At 41.4% G+C, this 12,316-nt stretch overlaps 1 non-coding gene and 1 pseudogene across 1 annotated transcript; both read right to left on the reverse strand.

Moving 5' to 3' along the window:
- Positions 1-105, reverse strand: LOC144236300 (U6 spliceosomal RNA). The gene has a single exon (XR_013336482.1). It is a non-coding gene; the product is annotated as a U6 spliceosomal RNA (small nuclear RNA).
- An 8,969-nt stretch (positions 106-9,074) lies between these two features.
- LOC144236198 (cytochrome c pseudogene) lies at positions 9,075-9,323 on the reverse strand (annotated as a pseudogene).
- Positions 9,324-12,316: the final 2,993 nt, after the last annotated feature.

A 12,316-nucleotide genomic window follows, 5' to 3' on the forward strand; every position in this document is an offset into this window, starting at 1 on the left:
TTTTAATGGAATGCTTTCACGAATTTGCATGTTATCCTTGTGAAGGGTCGTGCTAATCTTCTCTGTATCATCCAATTTTAGTGGATGTGCTGTTGAAATGAGTACTGGATTACTTTTTAATTTAATGTATAGCAGTCCTTTATCACCATTATTCATGTTGATGTTCAGATTGTCCCAGATTTGACCAGTAGCTACCAGTCTCCAGTAGCTTTGAGCACTTCTTCACTCTCTGGCACAACAAGATATTCTAGGTTTACTTTTACCCTTATTCTAAATAAGACAAAAAGGAGGCCCAGAGAGGTGAAATGACTTGCTGTCTCATGGTATTTGTGAGATCCTAATCAAGCTCAGGACTTTCAGTTCCAAATTCCTAGGAAAGAAAATATTAAGCTGATAGGCCAGCCATTCCTATAGAACAGAAGGGACCTTATCAAGACATGGAGATGATCCCCAAACCAGCTAAATATTTACCTGACTGCACTCAGACCTGGCCTAGTAAGATGAAAACATTTGGATTATAGCTTTGAACTTAGACAATTAGCAACAGATTCCCAGGATATTTTATTGACTAAGGAAGTTATAATTCAGGGGATAAGAGCATAGGTGTTGGATTCAGAAAGAAGCAAGTTTCCCTTTAAGACCCAGGCAGGTTCTGCCCTTGTGTTTGTCTTTGGGCAAGTTACTTTACCTTGTTGAAACCCAGACTCTTCCATCTGTAAAATGGAAACCACTTAGTCTAGTGTCTGATACATGTTAAATATTCAATAAATGGAAGCTACCTTCACCAACAAGGCTGTTATTATTATTAAAATCAGAGAAAGTTCCATTATTCAGTGGATTAAGGTGATAGAAAAAGCAATGGATTCTCATGGATAGGAAGAATAAATATAGTTAAGATGTCATTACTACCTAAAACACTCTACACATTCAATGCAATTCCAATCAAAATTGCACCAGCATACTTCTCAAAACTAGAACAAACTATCCAAAAATTTGTATGGAACCACAAAAGACCCCGAATAGCCAAAGTAATACTGAAAAATAAAACCAAAACGGGAGGTATCACCATCCCAGACTTCAGCCTCTACTACAAANAAAAAAAAAAAAAAGAAAAAGCAATGGATTTGGACTTGGATTTAGATTTTGAAGATCTTACTCCCTCTCTGTGACCATAGACAACTCTTGTTCTCATAAATAAATTTCATTTTCCTCACTTATAAATCAGGGCCCATAATCCCTCCCCTGCAAACTTCACAGCATCACTCACCAGATTTCCTGAGCACTTACTATGTGCAGAGTAATCAGAATTAGAGAAATCTAATTAGAAAATTAGAAAAAGAGAATCAGAATCTTAACATTAAAAGCAAAAAGTAAACATCGCTGTGCCCCTCCTTCAACACATGATTGATCGGCAGGTCCAGAGCCACTGAGCGGGGACTCCACCCCACTCTCCCAGACCTGCCCTCTTTCCTTAATGTCACAGTGTTCAGAAAAGCAAGTAAGAGCTGGATGCAACAGTGGTCTGCAAAGCTGCAGGAAGCCATAAAGGCAATAGAGTATGGACAGCAGTATAATCGCATTCCTTCCATGGGAAACATCATTGGGAGGGGAGCAGGAGACTTCAGGTATTTTTTCTTCTTTTCTATCTTCAAGATAATTTGTGAGGGTCTTCGGTTGATGTTATCTACCATGGACTCCTATATTTAAGCAATAACTGGGTGAAGGTAGCAGAGATCCAAGCCAGTCCAGAAGCAAATACCTCAACTGAGAACACCAATAAGAAAAGCTTTTTTGTTTTTTTTTTTGTTTTTTTAATATTTTTATTTATTTCTAGGAGAGAGAGAGAGAGACAGCATGAGCAGGGGAGGGCCAGAGAGAGAGGGAGACACAGACTCTGAAATAGGCTCTAGGTTCTGAGCTGGCAGTCAGCACAGAGCCCGACGTGGGGCTCAAACCCACGAACCGTGAGATCATGACCTAAGTGAAAGTCGGACACTTAACCCACTAAGCCACCCAGGCGCCCCAAGAAAAGCTTTTTGAAATTGTAGTTTATCTAGGATACCATTTCTTTTTTGCTTGCTTGATATTATTATTATTATTAATGTTTATTTATTTTTGAGAGAGAGAGAGAGAGACAGAATGTGAGTAGGGAAGGAGCAGAGAGAGAGGGGGACACAGCATCTGAAGCAGGCTCCAAGCTCTGAGCTGTCAGCATAGAGCCTGATGCGGGGCTCAAACTCACAAATCATGAGATCATGACCTGAGCCAAAGTCAGACACTTAATAACTGAGCCACCAAGGCACCCCTATTTTTATTATTTTTGAAAATTTTATTATTTTTTTTATTTTAATTCCAATATAGTTAAAAAACATACAATGTTTTATTAGTTTCCAGTGTACCATATAGGGATTCAACAATTCCTTACATGACTCAGTACTTGTCATGATAAGTGTGCTCTAATCCGGATCGCCTGTTTTACCCATCCCTCCACCCACCTCCTCTCTGATAATTATTGGTTTCTTCCCTATAGTTAAGAGTCTGTTTCTAGGTTTGTCTCTCTTTTTCTCCTTTTTTTTTTTTGTTTTGTTTCTTAAATTCCACATATGAGTGAAATCATGGTATTTGTTTTTCTCTGACTTATTTTGCTTAGCATAATGTGGTCTTGATCCATCCATGTTGTTGCAAATGGCAAGATTCACTCTCTTCTGTGGCTCAGTAATATTCCATTGTATATATACACCACATCTTCTTTATCTATTCATTATCGATGGACGCTTGAGCTGCTTCCATAATTGGACTATTGTAAATAATGCTACAATAAACATAAGGGTGCATATATCCTTTTGAATTAGTGTTTTTGTATTCTTTGGGTAAATACCCAGTAATGGAATTACTGGATCATAGGGTAGTTCTATTTTAAAATTTTTGAGTAACCACCATACTGTTTTCCACAGTGGCTGCACCAGTTTGCATTCCCACCAATAGTGCACGAGAATTTCTTTATCTCCACATTCTTGCCAACACTTGTCGTTTCTTGTGTTTTTTATTTTAGCCATTTTGATAAGCGTGAGGTGATATCTCATTGTAGTTTTGATTTGCATTTCCCAGATGGCAAGTGATGTTAAGCATCTTTTCATGGGTCTGTTGGCCATCTGAATGTTTTCTTTGGAGACATGTCTGTTCATGTCTTCTGCCCTTTTCTTAATTACATTACAGTAAAACCTTGGTTTGCGAGCATAATTTGTTTCAAAAACACGCTTGTAAGCCAAAGCACTTGTATATTCATGCAAATTCCCCCATAAGAAATCATGGAAACTCAGATATTTCATTCCACAACCCCAAAATATTAATATAAACATGATTACAATGCCATAATACAATACAAAGTAATAAAGAAAATACAAAATATAAAGAAAAATAAACAAATTAATCTGCACTTCAAACCTTCATGGCTAGTGGGAGGGAGACAAGAGACAGGAGGGTTACTGTGTAGGACGACTTTCACTATCACTAACGGAATCACTGCTATCTATTGGCTCAATGGACTCTTTTTCTTTTTATGCTACTTTAACAAGACACCCAGCCAATGACACTTGCTTTTTCCTCTTTTTAAGGATTTTGTGGAAATGTGACATTGCATTGTTGTTAAACAGATTCATTGCTCTCACTGCTACAGCCTTATTTGGGTGATGCTTTTCTATAAAATTTTGCACTGTTTCCCACATTTTACACATCTCCCTAATCTCATTTGAAGTGAGGGGTTCCTTTGCCTCTTCCTCTTCCTCCTCTGCAGATGAGATCTCCTCCATAACCTCTTGCTGTTACTCGAGATGCAGACCCATGTTTGTTGGCGGTCAGCTCCTGGCCGTGTTCCCCCACCAGCTTTTAAATGTCATCCTTATTTAAACCTCCCCAAGGTCTTCCCCAAGGACACAGTTTCATCGACAACTAGCAGCTCCTGTTCATGAGCAAGCCCCTCTAAGTCATGTCCAAGCACACAATCAGGCCTAAGCTTTCTCCAAGCAGAACTGAAGGTTCTCTTGGTGACCCCATAGCAGGCTTTATACATGATTATGAGACAGTTCACGGTGCAGAAATGATTTTTCCAAAACTCTCAGAGGGTTAGGTGTGTTCCTTCAGTCACCTTGAAGCATCGCTGAAATAGTGCTTTTGTGTAAAGCTTTTAAAGTTCCAAGTGACCTGCTGATCCATGGGCTGAAGGATTGGAGTGGTGTTGGGAGGAAAAAACTTGACCTTAAGGAACTTGAATTCCTCCAGTTAGGTGTTCTCAAAGCCTGGAGGCTGAGCAGGACATTGTGCATAACTAGCAAGGCTTTGAGGGGCACATTCTTTTCTAAAAGGTATTTCTTCACTGCAGGACCGAAGACCTTGTTGATCCTTTCAACAAACAAGATACGAGTGACCCAAGTCTCACTGTTGGGCTTCCACAGGACATTTAACTGGCTCTTCTGCACCTTGCATTTCCTGAAGGCTCATGGATTCTTGGAATGATACACAAGCAGGGGCTTGACTTTGAAATTCCCACTTGGATTAGCACAAACAAGAGGGTGAGATGGTCTTTTGTGGGCTTATGACTGGGCATTGTATTCTCTTCTTCTGTAATGTAGGTCCTCTTTGGCATCTCTTTCCAAAAAAGCCCCATATCATCACAGTTAAAAACTTGCTTCAGCAGGTAACACTCGGAAACCATAAGCTATGGAATTCAGTAGTGAATGCCTCAGCTGCTTTAGCGTCCAAACTCACAGCCTCTCTGTACCTCAAACACTATGGATGCCACTTCCCCTTTTAAAGTTATCAAACCATCCTCTGCTTGCCTCAAAGCCTTCTTCATTTTCTATTGATGTAGCTGGCAGTTTACTTAAAACATCAGTGCACAAGGCCTTTGCCTTCTTGCAGATAAAGTTCTTGGTCACAGTATTACCTGCTAGTTGCTTCTCATTTATTCAGACCATAGGCAACTTTTCTACATCTTCCAGAACACATGGCCGTTGCTTTGATATTCTCATGACTCCTTTTCCTGCATCTAGCCCCCTTATTTCTTCTTTCTTCTGTAAGATCGTGCAAATGGTCGATGTAGACTTCTTATAAAATCTTGCACTGGCATACTTTGTTCATGCTTCTCAATGATTTCCGTCTTACCTTCTACCATAATCATCTCCTTACTACCTTTCTTTTCAACCTTTTTCTGTATGGGGGCCACTGTATATGCTCTCACGGATGTCGACTGCAGTACAGTATGAATTGACTCTTGTCATATACTGTATTTTAATGTAACTGGCAATAAGGCAGCAAAGGAAAGGGCCTATATCTAAAGGCAGCCTGACCTAGAATGAAGCAAAGTATTCCTAAGCTTCCTCTTATATGGAAAAGAAAAGGACCATCCACAGGTGCTTTGAAGTGACAAAAAGTATACTAGTGCCAGTTGTGGACACCTTCCAATGTTATGAAAAATCACTGATTTCTGCCAAACAGAGCATTCAAGTATGGAAGACAATCACACACAATCTCGCATCGAGATAGAGAGAGAGGGAGAGAGAAGAAACATTGGCTTAGTTGTGATCATGTGACCTTTGGCATCATGAGTGCTTGTATTGCACAACACCACTCATTTATCAAGTTAAAATTTATTAGAAATGTTTGCTCATCTTGCAGAACGTTCGCAGAACAAGTTACTTGCAATCCAAGGTTTTACTGTATTTGGTTTTTTTGTGTTGAGTTATGTAAGTTGTTTATATAGTTTGGATGCTAATCCTTTATTGGATATGCCATTTTTTAAAAAAAGTTCATTCACTTATTTTGAGACAGAGAAAGAATGCAAGCAGGAGAGGGGCAGAGAGTGAGTGAGAGAGAGAGGATCTCAAGCAAGCTCCCAGCTGCCAATGCAGAGCCCTACGCAGGGCTCTATCTAATGAATTGCAAGATCATGACCTGAGCCAAAACCAAGAGTTGGATGCTTAACTTAACCAGCCACCCCTTGAATATGTCATTTGTAAATATCTTCTCCCATTCAGTAGGTCATTTTTTAGTTTTGTTGATTGTTTCCTTCACTGTGCACAAGCTTTTTATTTTGATGTCGTTACTTAGGACACTGTTTTGAAGAAGATGAGGATGAGGATGAGGAGAAACAACCCTAAAATCCAAGGCCAGTAACTTCAGTGAACGTCAGACTTCTAGTCAATTCAATTGAGAGCTAGAAGGTGGGGAGGCAAAGTGATCAAAAAGGCTGGCAGATGTTTTCGCTCTGGGTGGCCATGCACCCAGCTATCAATTCTACTACATTAGATAGGAAAGACTACTGGGAGACTATTAGTGGTACCTGCCCAGCTCTGTGTCCTGATAAGAGAGAGACACAGGGAAATGGCATGGCATATGGGATACTGGCTCAGAGCATGGATCACTTCCACAGGTCAGCAAGCAGTTATCTCCCAGTGGATCCCGGGAGCCTTCCTAGTGCCGTTTAAGGCCAGCTGTTCCTGGATCATGGGCGGAACCCAGTAGGCACACAGTGAATCCTGTGGGCTTTAGGCCATTGCCACTTTTGCTGTGAAGTGAATTCCTTAATAAGAGGCTGTGCTGCATGTCATACCGTGAGTGGGTGAAAAGCTTTCCATAAGCCCATGGGCTGTGATGCTGGCAGAGGCAAGAAAGCACAGGAAAAGCAAATCCAAATAAAAAAATAAATGTAAAGTATCCCTGTGAGAACAGTTTACTTGTTCCAGATGGAGTTAGTTACCGGCTGAGCAACAGGCAGACACAGGGTAAGTGTCAGCTTCCTCCTCCGGGAGAGGGACGTGCATAGGAGACACTGCAGACAGAAGGCTTTTGTGGGTTCGGATTGTCTGGGTCCTTGGAAACCTCCAGATTACTGCATCTTTTCATAAAAGAAGCCTGGCAAAGTCATGTGGTCAGCCAATACTGAGGTCCAACAACTTCCCGAATCTGAATTTGGCGTCCAGCCATCTCAAGCCCATGACCTCAAAAGAAAGACTCTTCACGTCACCAGAGAAAAGCCCTGAATTTCACTGTGTGCTCTGTAGCGTGCATCTCGAGACTTGATCTTCCCATTCTCTCAGTGGAAAATACCTAATGCCCTCAGAAGCAGCCACCTTGCTGGTTTTAGTATCTCTCCTCTTCCTTTCACGTTGCTGAGAATTTGACTTCAGCTTGTAAAAAGTCCTGAGACAAAAAAAAAAAAAAATCTGGATATTTTATAGAAATGAACTCATACACTAAAAAAAAAAAAAAGTCCCAAGAGACCAAAAGAGATGATTTTCGTGGTCACTGTTCCATGAGCTACTACTAGTTCCCATACAGGAATATGATCAGGACTCCTAGTGCCTTGCATCTCGTCTCAGTTCAGTAACCATGGATCTGTTAGAGGTAAAGCTAAGTTCCTAATAAGAAGACAAACTACAGGTGCCTGGGTGGCTCAGTCAGTTAAGCGTCCGACTTCGGCTCAGGTCATGATCTCACAGTTCATGGGTTTTAGCCCCATGTCGGGCTCTGTGGTGACAGTTAGCTCAGAGCCAGAAGCCTGCTTCCAATTCTGTGTCTCCCTCTCTCTCTGACCCTCCCCCGCTCATGCTCCATCTCTGTCTCAAAAATGAATAAAACGTTAAAAACTTAAAAAAAAAAAAAAAAAGACAAACTAGGGGTGCCTGGCTGGCTTGGTCGGTTAAGCGTCTGACTCGATTTCAGCTCAGGTCATGATCTCATGTTTCATGGGTTCAAGCCCCGCATTGGTCTCTGTACTGGTCTCTATATTGACAGCACAGAACCTGCTTGGCATTCTGTGTGTCTCTCTCTCTCTCCCTCTCTCTGCCCTTCCCCTGCTTTCCCTCTCTCTCTCTCAAAATAAATACAAATAAACTTAAAAAAGTTTAAAAAATAACAAAATGCTTAACAAAAAAATGACAAACTAAAGTGACCTACTTTCCCTTGAATTGAGTGATCCAACACAGGATCGAGCTTTCCTCCTTTGCCATGCATTCTTCCGTGGCATCGGCAGGGTTTTCTTCTGCAGAGATGAAGCCCTCGCATCTGGGTTCTAATTGGCAATAAAGGAAACAGAGTGGAGGAGCCTTGCTGGATGTCTCGGAGCTCAGACCCAGGAATGGCAAACGTCACTCTCAGCTAACGTTCCACTGGGGAGAAGTCAGATACGTGGCCACCCTGATCACGAGGGAAGCTGGCAGAGATATCTCGTGGGGCGGTCGTATGCCTGGCTGCAAGGCTACTTCTAGGCAACAAAGGGGAGAAGGGTTTCGGTGAACAGCTAGCAATCTGCTATACATCGTTCAAAACAGTCCATGTTTCCTTAAGAACAGGATTTGTTTTCTAGGCCTGCCAGAACAAAGTACCACAGACTCGGTGGCTGAAAGCAAGAGAAATGTATTATCTCACCTTCTGGAGGCCAGAACTCTGAAATCCACACTCCCTCTAAACATGCTAGGGAAGAACTGTTTTAAATGTCTCTTTCCTAGCTTCTGGTCACTTTCAGGAGTTTTGTTTTGTTTTGTTTTGTTTTGTTTTTGTCTTGTAGATAGATGCATCGCTCCAATTCTTTGTCTTGACATGGCCTTTTCTCTGTGTGTCTCTACACTGTCTTCCTCTTATACGTGTCTGTCTCTGTGTCCTAATTTCCTCTTTTTTTTTTTTGAGAAGTGCTAAATATTCTTTATTTAATATTATACATAAACCACACTAAAGTGCCTTTTATTAAGCAAAGGCAACATTTTAAATGCAGGAAATTTTGGGGCACCTGGGTGGCTCAGTCAGTTAGGTGTCTGACTTCGGCTCAGGTTTTCACGGTTCATGGGTTTGAGCCCCGCGTAGGGCTCTGTGCTAACAGCTAGCTCAGAGCCTGGAGCCTGCTTCAGATTCTGTATCTCCCTCTCTCTCTGACCCTCCCCTGCTCATGCTCACTCTCTCTCTCTCTCTCAGAAATAAATTAAAAAAAAATTTTTTTTAAAAGTCATGAGAGATTTTTGTTTTGTATTAAATAAGGCAATGGCTAACTATGCCTCCTTAGTAGCTTTTTTGAGATAAGCTATCTAGTCTGCTCTTTCCCTTGCCTTCTTAATGCCAGCAATGATCATATTTGTTTCAGAGATGTACTTCTTGGGCTTCTCCAAATACTCCATCAGTGTCTCCTCTTCCCAGGGGGTGCCTTTGTTCTGATTGGGATCCATGTAAGAAAATCCAGGCACTTGGCCTGTCTTGTGTTTGCCTCCCTTTTCCATGGTATGGCAGTGGGCACACTTCTGAACAAAAATCTTCTTACTGTTCTCAACATTACCCATTTTTATTTTTTTAATTAAAAAATTTTTATGATTATTTATTTTTGAGGAAGAGACAAAGTGCAAGTGGGAGAAGGGCAGAGAGAGAGGGGGAGACTCAGAATCGGAAGCCGGCTCCGATGTGGGCCTTGAACTCACGGACTGCAAGATTGTGACCTGAGCCGAAGTCTGATGCCCAGCAAACCAACTGAGCCACCCAGGCACCCCACATCACCCATTTTTAAACCACCCTTTGGTCGCACATGAAATGAAGGTGCCCATTCACAAGCCAGACGTCCTGCTCTATTTCCTCTTTCTTAGGAATCAGTCATTGGATTAGTGCCTATCCTATGACTTTATTTTAATTTGGTTGCTCTATAAGACCCTATTTCCAAATGAGATCACATTTGAAGGTACGGGGTTAGATTTCAACGTATTTGGNACCCATAACAGGATGAATTATCTGCAACTGACCATTGGGCACCGATGTCGATATCATTTGAAACAGAAGCAAGCCTAAGAAAACGAAGAGATATTGAAAGGATATCGGGTAGCTCCTGGAACCGTAGGAGGATTTGAACTAGCAGGCTTCAGGAAGGATAGAAATCTGGGCAGCTCCACAGAAAAACACAGGGATGTCTCTTTAGGGTCCGCCTTCTAGATGACTCTGCTCCAGTGTCCTTCTGGCCAAGTGTCCCTTCTCTCAAGACACAAATTCCTGGAAGAGTCAGTTGGGTGGACCCAGGGTATCTTTAGGGGTTTGTGAATTGGACCCCCTGATAGACAGGCTCGCCGCAACCCCCAGTGGGAGGGGCAGTTCCCCAAAGAAAGAGAAGGGCAGCTTCTGTGAAAGATGGGGGGAAGGATGTGTTGTGCAGGCAAAAAACCACAGCTGTTTGCTACACATTATAATTCCTTTGAGAAAGATATTTCAGCTCAGGCAGTTATATTCCTAAGTATACTGGCACTTAAAGGAGCCATTTCGTCATCTGGAAAATGCGGGGCTGTGGAAAAATGCAGTGTCATGTGGTAAAAGGAGCATTCGTGGTGGAGCCAGGAGAACAGGTTTTTTGTTGTTGTTGTTGTTCTTTGTTTTTAATAATTTGCAAATGGAATAATTCTATCCTGAGAACTGAAGATCAAGAAAAGCTCCTGGAAACCACAAGAATGTTCAACCAAGTATCGGGTTACTACATGGAAATAAAAATCATGTAATAAAAATCACTTAGAAAAAAAAAGCATAACAGAACCAAAGACGTTATTCAAATCAGCTCCCAAGGCAGTTTGTAAAGGAAAATCTCAGCAAAAGTGCAAAGGGTTCCCTGTGAAGAAAAAGAAAACCCACTAGATTCTACTTGCAGGCATAAAAAGTGAAGGATGGGAAGACTTGAGATTACAAAGATGTCATTTCTCACGAAGTTGATTTATGCAGTGTAAAAATCTCAGCCAAGAAAAAAAATCACCTCAGCCAATCAAAATCTTAATTACATTTTTAAACTTGAAAATGAGAGTCTAAAATTCCTAGGAAAATGTCAGGCCCTCACTGCCAACAAACTTCCTCCCAAGGAACAGGGCCCAAGTTTTGATTCTGACTCTGCCACTAAATAATCTGTGAGACTTGGGGCAAGTATACCTATAACCTTTTGAGGTCTTAGCTTCCTCGTCTCTGAAGTGCAATAATTATATTTTCCTGCTTCACAGAGCTGTAGCAAGGATCACATGAGAGAAAGTATTTGAAAGAGTTTTATGAAGTGTAAGGCATTCCTCGTGTTATAAAACTGTGTCCCCCAACAATGTTGAATACATGCAAAAATCACAATTGCCCTGATTTTGCAAAAAAAAACCAAATACCCATTCTGTTATGAAGCTCGGTGATGATTCATAAATGCTGATTTCCGTGGAGGGGAGAGAAGAGCTGAGGCAGTTACTTGTTGCCCTAGAGGAAGCAAGCATCCCTCGTGGGTCAGATGAGCTGCACAAGACGTTTATGCTTCCCAGTGGCCCCCTCTTCTCCATCCCTTCACCCTGAGTTCATTTCCCATTGGTAGAATGGAAGGTTTTGGACTTCATGGTGTTTGAGAGAAAAAAACTTTGAGGTCTTGACAGATCTCGGTTTGAACCCTGGTGCCAACATTTACCTTGGATAACTCACCCTTCCTTTTCCTGGGTTTCAAAATCTATCAGATGAAGATGATAATATTTATTTCACCAAGAACATTCGAGAATTAAATGTGATAAAAACTACAAAGTGCCTGAAACATAGTAAGTGCTTGATAAGTGGTAGCTCTTGTAATTACCATAACAATAATAAATTATGTATCATTATTATTATTACCTCCTAGGGCCTATGCAGCTCTGACAGTCTAGGATAATATGTCAGAGAAAAGCTAAAACAGGGAGAAAACAGAAGATTCCCTTAATAGGACTTGAGTTAGTATTGCAAGTGGGACATTTTTCTGGAAGACAGGCCGTGTTCACAGGGCCTTATATAACCTTGGTGACTCACTAGCAGAGCTTAGCTCAGCCTTGTCTCCTCTGAAAAAAAGGGGAGAGAAGAGGGCAAAGCCATATGGTGGCAGACAGAGGAAAGCCCTGGTTGGGAGGTTGCCGCTGATGGCCCCTCAGAGAGTCTACTCTAACTAGATTTTTCTTTATTTTTTTTCATGTTTATTTATTTGGAGAGAGAGCGAGCACACACACACATGTGCATGTACTTGAGCAGAGGAGCAGAGACAGAGAAGGAGAGAAAGAATCCCAAGCAGGCTCCCAGCTGTCAGTGAAGAGCCTGATGCAGAGCTCGCTCTCATGAACCACGAAATCATGGCCTGAGCTGAAATCAAGAGTTGGACATGTAACCGACTGAGCCACCCAGGTGCCCCTCCAACTAGATTTTTAAATTCTTGTAAAACGTGTATTTAACTGAAGGGTTTTCTTTTTCTGCAAATAACTTTTTTAAAGAGTTTATTTTATTATTTTATTTTATTTTATTATTTTATTTTAGAAGGCTTCCTGCCCAT

The sequence above is a fragment of the Crocuta crocuta genome, unplaced genomic scaffold (assembly GCF_008692635.1).
Source record: "Crocuta crocuta isolate KB4526 unplaced genomic scaffold, BGI_CrCroc_1.0 scaffold95, whole genome shotgun sequence".
NCBI classification, from domain to species: Eukaryota; Metazoa; Chordata; class Mammalia; order Carnivora; family Hyaenidae; genus Crocuta; species Crocuta crocuta.